This window comes from Pinus tabuliformis, chromosome 7 (genome assembly GCF_031772625.1).
Source record: "Pinus tabuliformis cultivar Carrire ecotype Pingquan chromosome 7, CPIR1, whole genome shotgun sequence".
In the NCBI taxonomy this organism is placed as follows: domain Eukaryota; kingdom Viridiplantae; phylum Streptophyta; class Pinopsida; order Pinales; family Pinaceae; genus Pinus; species Pinus tabuliformis.
The window spans coordinates 1,375,999,815-1,376,016,549 of NC_142293.1; the positions used below are offsets into that span (position 1 = coordinate 1,375,999,815).

The window sequence follows — 16,735 nt, forward strand, 5'->3', positions numbered from 1 at the left end:
AGCTCGTGACAGTGAAAGCATTTAATATTCGACATGTCCTTCTTCTTTCCACCTTGACTGGAATATGATTTGGAATGGGATGACTTCCCCTTCCCTCTCTTTGACTTTCCAACTAACGCACAGTTCTCCTCCTCATCATGCTTAGATGAGGATCCATCTCTAGTGTTTTTTCTGATCTCTTCTTGTACCAAGTCGAACCACAATCGCTCCCACTCTAGTAGCTTCCCCCCCCCCCCATTAATTGAGTCCGGGTAGCTGTGCCAGCTCTTGGGAAGTCCCAAAAGTGATAGGCTTACTAGATCATCTTTAGCAACTGTAACACCGACACTTCCAAGCTCATCCCGACATTGGGTGAACTTGGTCAAGTACTTCGATATAGTATCGCCCTTATCCAACTTGATCTTTTTGAGCTTTCCCTTTAGTGCTAGCTTGATGTGGTCACTGCTGTTTTGAAACAGGTCCGTTAAGGCCTTCCACATTGCAAATGGAGTTTCCTTATTGTGGAGGTTCGAGACAATATGATTTCGAACTCCTTCTAGGATAATCCTTCTCGCCTTTTCCACACACTTTCTCCACTCTGCCAAATCTTGAGCATCCATTGTTGGAGGCTTAGGAATATCATTGCCATGAATTCCTTAAGCCCGTTGTCTTCCAACACTACCTCCATCATGTCCTTCCAAACAATATAGTTTGAACTTCCCTCAAGGGCATATTTGAGCCTCAATCCGTAAAATGACATCCTGCTTGCTCTGAAGTATGATGCTGCAAATTCGATTTCTCCTGCAAATACAAACTCTTATTCTCCATTTCTATAGTGATTTAAGCTCCAATACCATGTAGAAATTCCTTGTAGATTCAAATTGCAGATTGTAATATGCTAAAATAATTGACTTGAATATACTCTACACATCAGTGGAAACAATAGGTGATCGATGAAATAACGAAGCAGAAAAGGAAGAATTCAATCACACATAACACAATAATTTTATGGGAAAAGCCACAACTAAAAACCCCTGCTATATGTATATTACATTAATCATAAAATTAGAAGATTACAATGTTTTGCTCAAGCTCGAGCAAACTCTACATTATCACAATCTATCTCACTGATTCACAAACTATCTCTAGCCAATACTTAGCTAAATCTACTACTTGCCAAGCTCCTATTTCCTTGCGTAGTTTCCTAGGGAATTCACCCATATTTAATTGGGAAATTCCTCACCCATAATTGTGCAATCCATCAATAAGCCTTCCCTTGATTGCATGCACCATCAGTTTAATTTGGATGATTTTACAACTAATAGTACACTGTTCCTGAACTCTAATCTCAAATTGGTCTTTCTCTGATTTGACATGCATGAGTTAATTATGAGTGAATCTTCAGTTTACTAGTTGAGAGTGTTGGTTACACCCCACTACTGTAGTTTACACCCCACTATTGGATCTCCCACTAATTCATCCATCAGTTGGAACTAGTTTAATTGAATTTAACCCAGTTAAACTAAATTAAATAATTACAACTCAATTGAACTCAATTGGGCCCCTAAAATTTAGGGACCACTCTACATGACTCTAGATAGACTCCCAACTCGAATTAACTGAGCCAACTAAGTCAAATTAACTTAGTTAACTATTACAAGTTGCTATGAGAATTATAATTACAATTTAATTCGTAATTTAATTCAAGGACAAATGTCAAGCAATCCATTCCTTATAGATTTAATACCATTCCATTTAGTTGTTCTTTCTTGCAAGAGCATACAAATATAATTCAACCCCTCTTTGTCTTCTCACAATTCAACATTGTTAAAGTCCCCACGTCTAAGCCACTCTAATTACGGGAGACATTCAACTATTCAAAGCCAAAAATTAATTTGCTCATTACCGTTAATAGAAGCATATCTCTTAGCTAGGTGAAGTACCCAACCATTCAAGTTGAGCAATGTGCACATTAAGTGATCCATGGAGTTAAACCCATGGTGAATTATACATGCAATAAGTTTTGGCAAGATAATAGTAGCCACCTTCGCTCTATCTTCCTCACGCTTAGATAAAAAAATAACAATTGTAGACTAGATGTAATGAAGGGTTGTGCTTAATAGGAAATTAACAACTTTAAATTCCGAAAGACACAAGATTTATAAGTTTGAAAATGATGAGAAAACTCTTAAAACCGTGGTATTTCTTATAGGGTCTACAAGAATGCAAACATTCCATGATAGACACTTCATCCATGACCTTCAATATTAGCATCCATCTATTAACCTTTAGCCCTTGAAAAATCTTGGTAAGGGTTTGGAGAAACAATCCTCTTTTGAGCAAGATTAGGCATTACCCATGTATCCAATGTATTATTTTTTGGCTTTCTTTACACATCGTTAACTTGATAATTAACTTGAGGATTCAACATTAGAGGTAGAGACTTAGCCTTTTAACTCTCCCCATCTTGGTGGAGGTGCCCTATGAGGATCCATTGGGCTCTTTCCTCACAACTTAGACCACATGTTTGGTTGAAGCTAACTTATAATTAACTAAGATTTTACATAGAGCAGCCTTGTACCCCTTTGATCACTAGAAGTCTAAGCTTTTGGAGCTTGAGTTGGAGGAGAAGAAATGAAAAAGGTGCAAATGGAGTCAATCTTAGCTAGCGAGGGATTACCAGTAAGCTTATGGTCCATACTTAGCCACCTACAATAGTTTTTAGGTAAGTTAATATAACCAATAGACCGACTTATGACCTTTAGTCAAATGTTGATACAAACATATTCCTCAAGGTCCTTTCAAAGATCAAATTTAGGATATGCATGCCTTTATGGACAAAGACTGAAGAAGCATTGGGACTCATGAAGCATGAACTTCTCAATGGGAGGAGATACACATTACGGAAGTCCCAAAATTACAAAGGGATGCTTGTGAATTCTACCTCAATTATACAATATAGTTGTGTGGCTTCATCCTAAATTTTGCATTGAAAATAATCCCTAATTTGGTTATACGTAGTTGTATAAAACTAGCCATATGATTCCCAAGCGTCATTGGCCTAGGGCTTGATTATAGACTGTAGCAAAATCTTGGGCATAAAATACCTTGTGAGGGTGTCTCCTCTTAGGCTAACACATACAATAAAATATTCATCAACAACAACATCTAAAGGAGTCTCACTTTTAGGGATTATCATGTTTATTGATAAACTTTGGGAAGAAACTTATGCGAAACTTTTAGTGACACTGTAATTGTTGTTGCTTCTTCCTTATAAGAAGCCCCTTGCAAATCAATTGCATATGCAAACTAAGTGATTCATTGGCCATATGGCCCTCTAAAGCCTTGCAATCTCCAAATTAAACCATACATACTAACATGTGCTAATAACATTCTCAACACAAATTGTCAATGAAAATTAATGAACAATAAAAATAATCAATACATCTTACATTCAACTATCACTCTTTCCTCTTTCCATTACCATTATTAATTGCAATACATCTTACATTCAAGTATCACTCTTTCCTCTTTCCATTACCATTATTAATTGGTTATTAAAAAAATTAGCATTTTGATAAAAAAACACTAACAAAAATCAATAAAAAATACAATATAATCAAACCCAGGATTAAAATTTGCACCGATGGAAAAATTCCAGGGATTTTTGACCAATTTCCCCTTATTGATATTCCAAAAAATGACCATCTACGAGTGCGATGGGTATTTACTATTTTGGGAAGATCTCAAGCTTGCCACGACAGAGGGCTTCAAAAGAAGCCTGTCACCGAAGGATTGAAGTGTGAAAGAAAAATTACAGATGTTAAAAGTTGGGGAGTTTTGTCTCAAGGTTTTAAATTACATTCCACACCAAACAGTCAAGGAAGGGTGCAGACTCTTTTCATCTACATTCTTAAAAAACACACACATGCCTTTTTCTCGCTGTACTTGAACGGCAGCTGAATAAGATACGTTTTTTCAACTCAAGTGCGGGGAGGATTTTACAATATTAATTACGCTTTAAATTTCGATTTTGGCGTCTGCTGAGACACGGAGAAAATCCAATCGCTGACCAATTGATCTTCTATATTGTAATTACTCGACCGTCAGCTGAGAATTAAGTCTTCTGAATTTTGATGGGCGTTCGACTTGGATGTCTGAGTTTGATCCAATTTGAGGTGGGTTTAATTCATTTTGAAGTTATTAAATTTTTATGAATTATTTTTTTAGATGGGCCATAGAGAAATGTTCTGTAAAATGAAAGTTTGACATGATGTGCAGGGCATGTTTTAGATTTATGCATTTTACTGTCTTGCTTATGTTAGAAGACCAATTCATGATTTGCACTGGTGGGTTCATTTATGCAACACCTCTCTTTCACCGGGGCATGCCACTACTAGGGTTTTTCTAAACTGAAGAATCAAGTAGTACAGTTACTTAGGATGAGACAATGCATTTTATTTTTTGGCCAATTATCCAGATTGGTTAAGCCCTATGAATTCTGGGCAAATTTTACCTACCTGGTCTGTAGGACCTTTTTTATAGCATCAAATTCATTGGTCACATTAATGCGACAACATGTGTCGAGGTTTCTGCACCCGGGTTTGAGTACTGGAAGTGGTTGGCTATAGCCACTTGACCACAGCCTGAAGGCAATGTGTTATTCATCACTGTGCAAGGCAATAGCTTTCTCAATGGCGCTTGTTACGAGTCAAGCCTTGCGGTGCTCCCTGCCTTTTATTGCGACTTAATCCCTGGCCAAGTCAACTGGAGTTCACCGCTTTCATTGTTTGATCAATCTCTCGCAGTCACGTACCGAGATTTCTTTTGATTCTGAATAGTCTCTTTTGAAAAAGGGTACTGGTCAGAATTCCCGTGTTGATTGATCAAATATAAATTTATTTATGCCCGATGTCTGGCTAAATGATTTTTATCGAAGTAGAAACTTGATCACGGGTACATGTTTTTTGCCATAAAATAGACTATGCTAAGCCCAGCTCTTGAGATGAATGGGGCTCTCATACTTGATATTTCTGTACATTCCTGAAAGGTATCAGGGCATGTAATTCCACGGGAATTGATCTTGTCCCAGGGATTGGGGAATGCAACCCATTCACTACTAGTCTAAACCTTCTCTATCTCATCGTTTGTGTATTTTGGGAGATTCATGCTGCTGTACATGAACAACTAAATTCTTTAGTTGTTCGGAATCTCTGAGCACTGGAATTATTAGAAATGTTTATCTTGTCACATCAATTCAACTGTCTTCATTGTTCTATTCATTTCATGGGGTTTTCATAACTAGAAACAATGGTATCTTCAACCAAGATTAATCATTCTTGCATGACTGGACATTTTTGTTGTGGATCGTGGGTGGATGTCTGCATAGTTAATTGAATCATACACAGCTTGTATACATGCATAATTGATTCCAGCTTTCACTTGGCTTGTTACATATTTTCAGGTAGAACTTCAAGTTTGCTTCTGTATGTACCAAAGCCAGATCTGTTATTTATTCAGTTCCGTGATGCTAGGTTATTGAATTATGATTCTTTGCATTCAATGGATATGCCTACAGAGCATAAATGACAGACCGAGCAGCTCCTCGGGCATCTCCACTCAAGCGTATTCTGGTACAATGTTCTCCTCAGGTCAGTATGATCGATTTTATGCAATACTATGATTCCAAGTGTGCATGTTTGACGGCACTGGGAGCTCTGTTACCAGAAACGAGAAACGGGAAACGAAACAAGAAACGAAAATGGGATGAGAAACGGAGTTTGGAGGTTTCGCATTCAAGAAACAAGGAGAGAGAAAAACAACCAAAATATGAAAAACATAAAACAAAACATTCAGTATTACCTTACTATTCATTTCAAAAGTTTATTTTGATAAATAATGTCAAGCATCTTGCATGCTGGGCTCTGAACTTATTAAGTCGTACAATCCCCTTGAATTAGTGAACAATGTTGGCACTAAAATCGGTCCAATATTTCCTTGAAACTTGCATTATCTACAGGGAAGAAAAATCTAAAGGGAAACCCATCTCCATCTATGACGACTGCAGCAACTGATTAAACTTCTCCTATTTGTTAATTACTGAAACAAATTATTTACTGCTTCCTACAAGAAATATCGAAGCTAATACAACTGCAGCCGTCACTTAATTAATTAATTTGCCCAAAACAAGAACAAAACAATAGAGAAAGATACACACAAGTGAGAGTATTTTTTGGACAAATGTCCCTGGGAAAACCCAATGCAGGAAACTGGTGCAATAGATCTGATGGTTTTTATTATTATGCAGAAGTATTTTGAATACAACTCTGGATGCCCTCCCGACAATCCAATTACAAAGAAAATCACTTGGCAAGAAAGACTGGTGAGATTACCTCACTCAACACTGCTGATCCCGGCTGATCCGACAGCTGAACTGCGAGTTCCCTGACTACTTCTACGCTGCCTTTGCGTGGGCCATGTGTCAGCCTCTAAGTCACTGCGTCAACCCAATTGAGAATCGATCTGCCTTCAAGAGCCTTTTCCAGCCCTCCTGGCTCAGAAACGTTAGCGCCTTCAGCGAATTTGGACCTCTATGCTAGAAGTTGCTGCACTACCTGGACGAGATGAAAGGAATGACGATGCGTTACATATGTTCCCAAAGGTGCGGAGCCGCTTCCCTGACAATAGGAGGGGAAGGAAATAAGAGCTATCATGCAGCACAGCAACTGCCTACAGCAGCACGAGCCTCTGCCTGCCTATCAGTAAGACATAAGCCAATAAGCACCACTCTGCGTGGGGCCTGCGTGAGCCCTTCATGGCTCTGCGTCACGCTATTTGCCCTCTATGCTGCCTCCTTGTGTGTCTTTTTGCCTCTCTGCTAAGTATTCTTGGCTCCGGAGAAGATCCTCCAGCCAAAACTCTCTCTGCCCCTCTCTGCAACAACTCACTATTGAAATTCCCCTGACAGTTTCTCTGCTTCAAAAAATCGAACTTCTGAAGTCTCTTGTGTGTCTTCCAAGTGACTCTCAAGCCTCCTTAAATAATCTCCTCGTTGACATTCAACGACCCAGATTAGAAGGTAATCAATGGCTAAGATCATTTTTGCTTGATCTTTGTCTTCTTCTAGAAGTTACACCCACAGTTTATATTAATACCCTTTAATTATTTAATTTCCCAAGTTTAGACTTAGGGTCCCCTTAAAAATAATTAATTATTTTAATAAAACTGTTTCTGGGTGGAATTTCCCAAAACGCTTTTTGGGTTCTTTGGAATACATGTGCCCAAGCCTTCTTGCAAAATTTAAGACTTAGAGCACATCCGATGCTACCAGAAATCAACACTCCCTCTTAGCGAGGAATGTGCTCTAGCAATGCTTTCAATCTGAAGCATCACACTGACTTAATAACATCGTCCTCTGCGCTGCTGATGTCTGCCATGCTGTCCATCAACTACTGCGCTGCTGCTGCTACTACACTGCTACCTTTGACACTTCCATTGCCAATGCCACATCTGTACTATAGCTCCCTCTCAAACAATGCATCTGCTATGCTGTTAGCACTGCCACTGCATCCGTACTGCAACTTAGTTGCTAAGAGAAGCAACTGAAAACACCCAAAACTGGACAAGTATCTAATGGATACTCCTTGGTGCTGAAATCCTGACTGTTGCTAGTCCCATGCTGCCTCTGAAGCCACTGCGCTGCTGAAGCTCTGCATTGTGCCTCCTCGCACTACTGCCTCTCTATTCTGCGCTGTGCAGTCTCTGGCTCTCCTAGCCACTGCATTTGTCGAATCAACACTCCATGGCACCAACTGAAAACTCCACCATCCTGCTACTACTGATCATGGGCTCCTATAGCAAGGTGATGATCTAAGAGGTGGGCTCCTCTAGGATCCTGCCCATCTGTAGCTCTATCGAACTACAATTCTATATCAGCCCACCTCCCTCCTGGAGGTATCTTGGCTGTCATGGCGAACTCCCCCTGTTCGATCTTTGCGACTGCAACCTTGGGATCATTCTTTTCATCCTTGTCCTTTTTCTTCTAAGGACACTGGGATGCATAGTGGCCCATCTCGCCACATTTGAATCACTTCACCTTGGAGACGTCCTTCTTCTGTCTCTGTTGCCCCTGCTGTCCCTTCGATGCAAGGGTTGCGTTATCCTCTTCCTCCACTTTGGGCTTCGACCCACTACTACTGCTGCTCCCGTTAAGTTTGACCTTGAGCAGGTCTCTCCTCAGCTCTTCTTGTTTTAGAGCTGCCCACATCTCGTCCCAATTTGGCAATGTTGCTCTGCCCAGGATACTCTGGACAAAGATTTGCCAATCATCTGAGACGAAATTTAGAGCCAGTCTCACTAACTCCGAATCCTGAGGTGTATGTCCCGTAGCTGACAGCTCATCACGAGTCTCCTTTAGTTTTGTGAGGAACGGATCCACATGTTCTCCCTTTTGCATCTGAGCAAATCTCAACTTCTGCTCTAAGTACATCTTCCGCTGCTCGAAAGATCCCTGATACAATGTGGCCAAGGCATCCCACATCTCCTTAGCGGTTCCTTTGCTTGCAACGTGGCACACCACGTGATCCTTGACTCCATCCAAGATCATCCTCTCCACCTTAGCCATCTCGGCCTTGTATTTCTTCAACGGATCTGCATCTGCAGGCACAACCACCACGCTGTCGACATATGTCTTGAGAGCATGCTCATCTAGAAGGAATGACATTCTAGCCTTCTAGATGACATAGTTGGATGCTCCGTCCAACCTATCCTGATCTCTCAAGCCATTGGTCGCCATTTCTGCCACAAGAACTATCGAATGACCTCCTCTCTCCTCTGCACAACACTAGACTGGCCTACGCACTCCCTGCTGGAGCTTGTAGATCTGCCCCTCCGCTGCTGCTCAGCAAGTGAGAATTCAGACTCCTTGGCTGGAAGTCCTCTGAGGAAGAAATTCCCTCAACTGTGCTTCTTCCTTCTCTTCTGACGTCTTTTTGCCCAACAAAACGACCTGCAGAAAAGACTGCGTCCCACCAACTTCTCCTCACGCTGAGGCTTCAATGCTTCTCCCTCTGCCACAACAAGATCTCGATCTAGTAGCCCTTCTCTCTGTCGACTCACTCAGAAAGAGACTGCCTCGAAGTTCGGCCCTCTGGCTATGACTGTGCAAACCCTCTGGGGTTTCGAACTACTGCATCCTGCAGCTTTTTTGACCTCCCTCTTCTGCGTAGCGCTGGGTTCCCTGGCACTGTTCTTCTTGCTTCACTTGCACTCGCTCTGATACCATGTGAAAATTCGAGAATCCCACCCGAATCTACTTCTGCAGCCACTGATTATACTTCTCCTATTTGTTAATTACTGAAACAAATTATTTACTGCTTCCTACAACAAATATCGAAGCTATTACAATTGCAACCTTCACTTAATTAATTAATTTGCTGAAAACAAGAACAAAACAATAGAGAAAGATACACACAAGTGACAGTATTTTTTGGACAAATGTCCCCGGAAAAACCTAATGCGGGAAAACCGGTGCAACAGATTTGAGGGTTTTTATTATTATGCAGAAGTATTCTAAATACAACTTTGGATGCCCTCCCAACAATCTAGTTACAGAGAAAATCACTTGGCAAGAAAGATTGGTGAGATTACCTCACTCAACACTGCTGATCCCAACTAATCTGGCAGCTGAATTGCGAGTTCCCCGACTATTTCTGTGCTGCCCCTACGTGGGCCCTGTGTCAGCCTCTAAGTCACTGCGCCAGCCCAACTGAGAATCGATTTGCGTTCAGGAGCCTTTTCTAGCCCTCCCGACTTAGAAATGTCAACTCCTTCAACAAATTTGGACCTCTGCGCTGGAAGCTGCCCCACTGCTCTGCGTGGGGCCTGCGTGAGCCCTTCCTGGCTCTGCATCACCCTCTCTGCCCTCTGCGCTGCCTCCTCTGTGTGTCTTTCTGCCTCTCTGCTGAGTATTCTTGGCTCTGGAGAAGATCCTCTAGCCAAAACTCTCTTTGCCCCTCTGCAATAACGCACTATCAAAATTTTCCCGGCAATTGCTCTGCTTCAGAAAATTGAACTTCTGAACTCTGTGTGTGTGCCTTCCAAGTGATCCTCAAGCCTCCTTAAATAATCTTCTCGTTGACATTCAACAACCCAGATTAGAAGGTAATCAGTGGCTAAGATAATTTTAGCTTGATCCTTGTCTTCTTCCAGAAGTTACACCCACAGTTTATATTAATACCCTTCAATTATTTAATTTCCCAAGTTTAGACTTAGGGTCCCTTTAAAAATAATTAATTATTTTAATAAAACTGTTTCTGGGTGGAATTTCCCAAAACGCTTTCTGGGTTCATTGGAATACATGTGCCCAAGCCTCCTTGCAAAATTTGAGACTTAGAGCACATCCGATGCTACCAGAAATCAACAGACTGGGCCCAAGAAAAAAACATGTTCATTGCAAAAATTCAAGGCATGGTTGAACCAAGCTGTAAATGGCAAGGGACATGGAAAAAATAGATATAATATTTCTTGCATCTGCATGGAGTAGGATATTCGATCTTGTAGAGGAATGCAAGGATGACAAATTTCCTTCGAGGGCAAAATAGAAATGGGAATTTACGGTTCAAAACTTCAACCATACCACCCACATCTTTTGCAATACAAAAAAATATATGCATTGATAATACTGTGGGATTTCTATGATATTCGATCTGGCAAAGGAATGCAAGGATGCTAGTTCTCAAGGAAGTCAACCAAGGATGCCACCCGACTTTCCGTGTTAAATTAAATAAACAAGAAATCCTAGGGGCTCCATCAGATGCGTTGAATCTAAATCCAAGTAAAAATTAAAAATCTATATATAAACCCCTTGTTTGACAATTTGCAATGAAACACGCTCTCAAGAAATTGGTCAGGTCTTCGTCTTTGTACGACTATCCTCAGGCGCATCTTGTGCATGGTTGACGATAGGCAACCCGGGCCACCTTTCAAAAAGGAAATGCAACATAAATTTCTAAGCGCTGAAAATCAAAACAAAAACGGATGTAGAAAATGGCGTTTTCTGTGCCGTCGCATTTCTAGATCATTTTTTTTCCAAGAACGGTGGCTACCATCCCGTTTCTAGTAATGTAGATTGGGACAAGATTCAGTTTGTTCTATATGAATTGGAAATATTTCTGTTATAACCTAATGTGCATCTTTGTAATATTCAATTATAGTCAGCTATCAGGCTCATCTCGTGCTCAAGATTTAACTTCTTATTGTGTTTTCTTTGCATAGCTGTGTATACAACTTTTCATTTTATGATGTTTAATTAAGGGTTGGGTTTTGGGATATTACTTGTGAAAATGTTGGATCACCGTTGTATGTCTAAAATGGTATTGAAAATGTTAGTTTTTAAACTTAATGTCATTTCTGGTATTGTTCCGTCATGGTTACTATATGAGACCACTATCCCATGATTTTGGTAGTCATGGGCCAATAGCATATGAAATTTGAATAATGGCTTTTGTGATAAGCTGTGGATTTCGGCTAATGGATGGATTGCTACCATTTTGATACATATTCTCCTATATATAAAGGCTAAGTTTTGTAATGTCAAATAATGAAGTGGAATTTATCCTTTTGGGGTAATTATTTGTGTAAGTTTTTTATGTGTTTGTTTTCACATTCATAATAATTTGACATGGTATCAAAGCCATGTAGATCACGGGTATGGAAGAGGTTTCCTCCCACACCAAAGCATGAAGAACACGTAAATGAGTTTGGATATGGGCTGTTTAAGGCTAGGTTAATGCTTTGTTCTAGGACATGGAGAAGTGATAAAGCGCATTGGTTTGTTATAGGTATGTTTGGTTGTTTCTGAATATTTTGTTGTCATATGTGTGGTTTTGTTCTTGATGTGGGTCCTGCAACCAAGTATGTCATTATTGAAGAAGTTAGGGTTTCTGTTAACTTGACAATATTTTTAAAATATTGAGTAGAATTAACAATAATAAAGTCCAACTGTGAGAGAGTGTGGATATTTTGTTAATAATCAAGAAGAGGTTGCATGACTGCAATATTGATGTTTACATATTGGAGCAAATGAACGTTAGGACAGCAAGTGTTTGTAGCTTATAATTCATATAACATAATGCTTGAAAGGTTAGAGAATATGATGAATAGAATGCCCAATGAGCATTGGATTTATTTAGTGGGTGGAAGGCCTATGTTCCAGAGCTCCATTATAGGATGCAGTTTCCACATATGCCCTCGAACATCTTTTTAATTATGCAAACAAGGAGTTGTTTTTTGTTGGCAGCCTACTATTTGGATCCTTGAAAATAGTGTAGTAGTGTTTTGTCTCAGGCATTTCAAAACACATTTGCATGGAATAAGTACATTGGACTGATCTAAGAGCACCAAATAGAAGTGTGCAAAAGATAATGATAAGGCAAAGTCTAAGCAGAAATGTGAAGCACACTCATAGAAAAAGTATGAAGATGTGAAAGAAGATATGTGAAGGAAGAAAGTGTAGAATGAAGTCACGGTTGAAGTGAGCTGGTGAGACCAAGTTGGTTTGTGTAAAAGCAAGTCATAGAGAAGTGCGTAGTTTTGAGTAGTCAAGTGGGTCGTGCAGTTTTGAACTAGAGAGCACAACACAACGAAAGAAAGGATCTGTAGTTTTGAAGAGTGTGAGTAGAATGCGCAAATTTTAGAACAAAAGAGACAACGTAGAGTTGGGAGGTGAAAAGGTAAGGAGAGGAAAAAGGTTAATGCGAACAAAATCTCAAATAGAGCTTGCAAGTACAAATTCATTTTTGAGTTGTAGGTATTACCGTCCAAATTAGCACCCTTATGAAGTCCCAACCACAGTGCCATGGGGGTAACCAAAATTGGGAAATGCACCATTGTCACCTTTAGCACAATTTCCTCTTCACTTAGGCCATTTCCTTGATGCTCCCGCTCAATCTATGGAAGCAAACTGGTGAAGTAGATTGTTGTAATGTCTTGTATGATCCACCTCAACAAACACACACCTCAATATACAGTTAGATAGACCAGTGCCCAATATGTGAGTAAATACCTTAAGAATTTTCAACAAGAAACTAAGGCATAAACCATTACAATATAATGAGTGTTAGGAGCTAATTAATGAGTGCTAAGCCTGAAATAAAAAAATGCGCTACAATAAAAAATACCAACTAGCACTTAGATATCGAATGAATGTAAGAGTAAGTTACCTTTTGATGCACAAGAATGAACTTTGATTGCATAAGCCAAGTATAAGAGATATGCTTGAGTTACCACTTGATATTATGCTTGGAAAAGGACAACCTTGTTGCTGTCCCCAAATTTATGATGAAAAAGTGCAGAAAATGCAGATTTAGAGTGAGGAAAAGCAACCTAAGAGTGCCAAAATGCATTTTTGACAGAAGACCTTAGTTGCTTTTGTTAGGGCAATGAACATATCACGTAAAATAGCCCTGTTGTCGCACAGATTTTCATGAAAACGCTCAGACCGGGGGCTGTCACTCTGATCCCCGATCTCTTCGTTTAAGCTTGTCTCCCGCGGCTAAGGGGGGTAGACCCTATGGGAAAATGAATGACCAATTGTGAAACAGTTGGGTTGGGAGACACGAGGGGAAACAAGCACTTAATTGATTTTTATTAGGTTAATAGACCAGTGCCTTATGAGATAAATGATTAAACGATTACTTGTCAAATACTGCAGAGATATGAACTCATTAACAATCGTTTTACCATCAAACAACAAAGATTAACTTTTACCACATGCGAGATAATCAATAAAGGCTTAATGATACTCCAGCAATTAAAATTTCGAAAGTTAAAGTGCGTTAAACAACCACGCAAAATGCTTTAATAGTGATCTAGCAATTAAAACTCAGTAACGATATTCCAAAAATGCTTGAAATAATCACATAAAATGATAACCGAAGATCACATTCATGTAGTTAATCTTCAGATAAACATTAAAGCATGTTAAACATTAATTCCCTCAAAATTTTAGCCTCAGCAGAAGAGATAAAACATAAGAAATTCCTAAGCCAAGACTGAAATTTGCAAAAAATTTCCCAAAATATTTTTTTTATATTTTTCAGATAAAACAAGAATTAAAACTAAATGAAACCTTTAAATAAAAATCTAAATAATATTAAAATCTAAACTAAATTAAAAGAAACCTTTTATCATTTTTATTTTTAATTTTTATTTACTTCTAACAAAATTAAATCTAAGCTAAATTAAATCAAAATCAAAACTATAAGAAAAGAAATTCTTTATGCTTTTTAAAGTTTTATAATTTTTATGAATTTTTTATTGTTATATTTTTAAAAGAAAACTTAAAATTTAAATCTAAACTAAAACTAAAGTAAACAAAACTTGAAATGATTAAAATCTAAATCTAAAGAAATTGAAAAATCTTTGAACTATGATAAAAATTTATTCTAAAATCTAAACTAAATACAACACTAACACCTGATTGCATGCAAAATGAAATTATATGAAATGTCAGTCCTAAATCAAATAAAATCTGATTCTAAAAAAAAAGAAGAAGAAAGAAACTAACTTAATCAAAACGTAAACCCTATACCATACGTATTCCAAAATACAAACTTAACTACGCTAACCCTGTAAAATTACTGAGTGTTCAGTGTATGCGAGACGGCGGAGATGGAAAACGCGTGGAGGAGCTCGATGTCGATCAAGGAGCAAGGGAAAACCTGCCAAATCGAAATTTACCATACGTATACAAAAAAAACGTGAGTTTGTTGTGCCGTAATGTGTTCAGGTGTGTTAAACGTTGAATATAAGCTGTTGCGTGAGGTGGATAGAGCCACGATGGAGCTGAGGATGGCGTACAACACTTGTGCGAGGGTTTTGAGGAACAACAGCGTAAACAATGGAGGATGGACGATTTGGGGGCCTCAGGCCAAGCTTCGATGGAGAAAGATTGGACTGCGTGAAACAGTTATGGACGGATGGCATAAGGATCAGGGCTGGACGTAGCTACTACTGGTTTTCTGCAGGTGAGTTGCAGCGATGAATGGAAGTGTAGGGATTGAGGACGGTTAAAGGGAAACGCAGCTTGAGGGCAGCGTTTCGGATGCAATGTGATGAGGAATGAGCTGCTGTTGCGTGGGATTGGAGGATAGTGAAGTGAAGAGAAGTAAACGCAGATTGGATTTGAAGCTGGCTGTATGGATAAGCGGCAAGGGTTTTATCTAGTTCATAAAAAAAAAAATCTTCGAGAACTTTCTTCCTGCAATACAAACAAAACCCTCTAGATCTGAGAACAACTGAAATTGAAACCCTTGGGCAACAAAACAACTTGGATAAACCCTCGGAAGTCTCCAGAAAACCCTGCAACCTGTAATGAAAAAACACCCAAAAATAATATGTGCAAGGATAAAAACCTAAAACCCTACAAACCAGCTACAAAATTTACAACTTTGTGACTCTACAATAGCCAGATTTGTCAATGATCCACAAAAGTACTTAAGAATTTCAAATTTACTATAAGATGCTTTAGAAAAAACTCTCATGCAACTCAAAAATAAACTCTAAATGATAAACCCAGAGTCAAAACTGGCTGGGCTCTGCAAGAAAATGCTCTGTGGGAGTTGGCTGGTTCAGCCGAGAACTTCCCCAAACGCCCACTGATTTCTTCAATAAGGGTTTCCTGCACAGCTCACTTCAACCATCAATAAAGAGAGAAAAACAGTACTAGATCTCAGATGCAATGGAGATACCTGCCATTATTTCAGAAATTCTAATACCATTCAAACCCTAGCAAGTGAACAAGATACCTGTGTTCAACAATACTCTACATCAAGCTATTACTAATGGCTGAAAATAAAATTATGCAGAAAATAAAATAGCTCACAGCACTTCAGGAGAGTAACACCAGCAAGATTTCAACCCCAAAGTCTTTCTTTATTTGCACCAGAAAAAGTTTACAAGAGAGCTTTCTTCAGCACAAGACTCACAGATCGAATGATCTCAAATGACCCCTAGCACCCTATTTAAAGGAAAAATTTCCAACGGCTAGTTCGAGTGATCCACGTTAAAGCGATCTCGATCATTGATGAGGATCAAGATATCTCTTAATCTCATCCGTTGAATTTTTAATGCATTAAAAAATTGAAATTCTGCATTTATTTACTCAAAAATATTATTATTTTATTATTTATATCTTTTATATATATTCCTTTTTTACTGTTTTTTATCTTTTCAATTTTTTTAATTTTTAATTTTTAATTTATTTTTTAAATGGATCCTCGAACTTAGCCTTTGGAAAAATCACCTAGGACGTAGGACTTAGGACTTATGAGGGGATTAAAACATTTTCTAACCCTCAAGACACTTTACATCATGACTTTTATAATTTTACATCTCAAGGGGGAAAACCCATTTGACATGAACCCTCATAAACCACCCAGTTCTGCGACACAACTATAATCTAGCAGATTAACACACTAGGATTCTCCTAAGATTCTAATGACAAAATCCATTCCGGCTTTGGGGTTAGGCTGAAGGAAAACTCTGCCGATCATGGATCGGTGAGACAAAAAACCTTCCGGACGTAGATTATCACTAGAAAATTAGGTTCACCTAGGCAATTTACATACATGACTCATATCTGCTAAGATTATTTACAATTTACATATGCAAATTGGATTTACAACATAATATGATCAAGTCGACGATCACTGTCGAATGGCACGGACATGTCAATCAAGCGCTATCCCTTTTGTGA

General features: G+C 38.9%; 1 protein-coding gene across 6 annotated transcripts in view; it reads left to right on the plus strand.

Annotated features, from left to right (window-relative positions):
* The first annotated feature begins 3,723 nt into the window (after window positions 1-3,723).
* The window catches only part of LOC149252752 (C18orf8), a 354,515-nt gene continuing 341,503 nt past the window's right edge, over window positions 3,724-16,735 (plus strand). Inside the window, exons 1-3 of one of the 6 annotated variants that reach the window (XM_089459794.1) lie at window positions 3,724-4,157; window positions 5,444-5,465; window positions 5,558-5,630. The gene's annotated coding sequence lies outside the window, so the exon portion shown is untranslated. Of the gene's footprint in view, window positions 4,158-5,443; window positions 5,631-16,735 lie in introns of all 6 variants that reach the window. The other 5 variants (XM_089459792.1, XM_089459791.1, XM_089459796.1 and 2 more) reach the window with 5 other exon arrangements.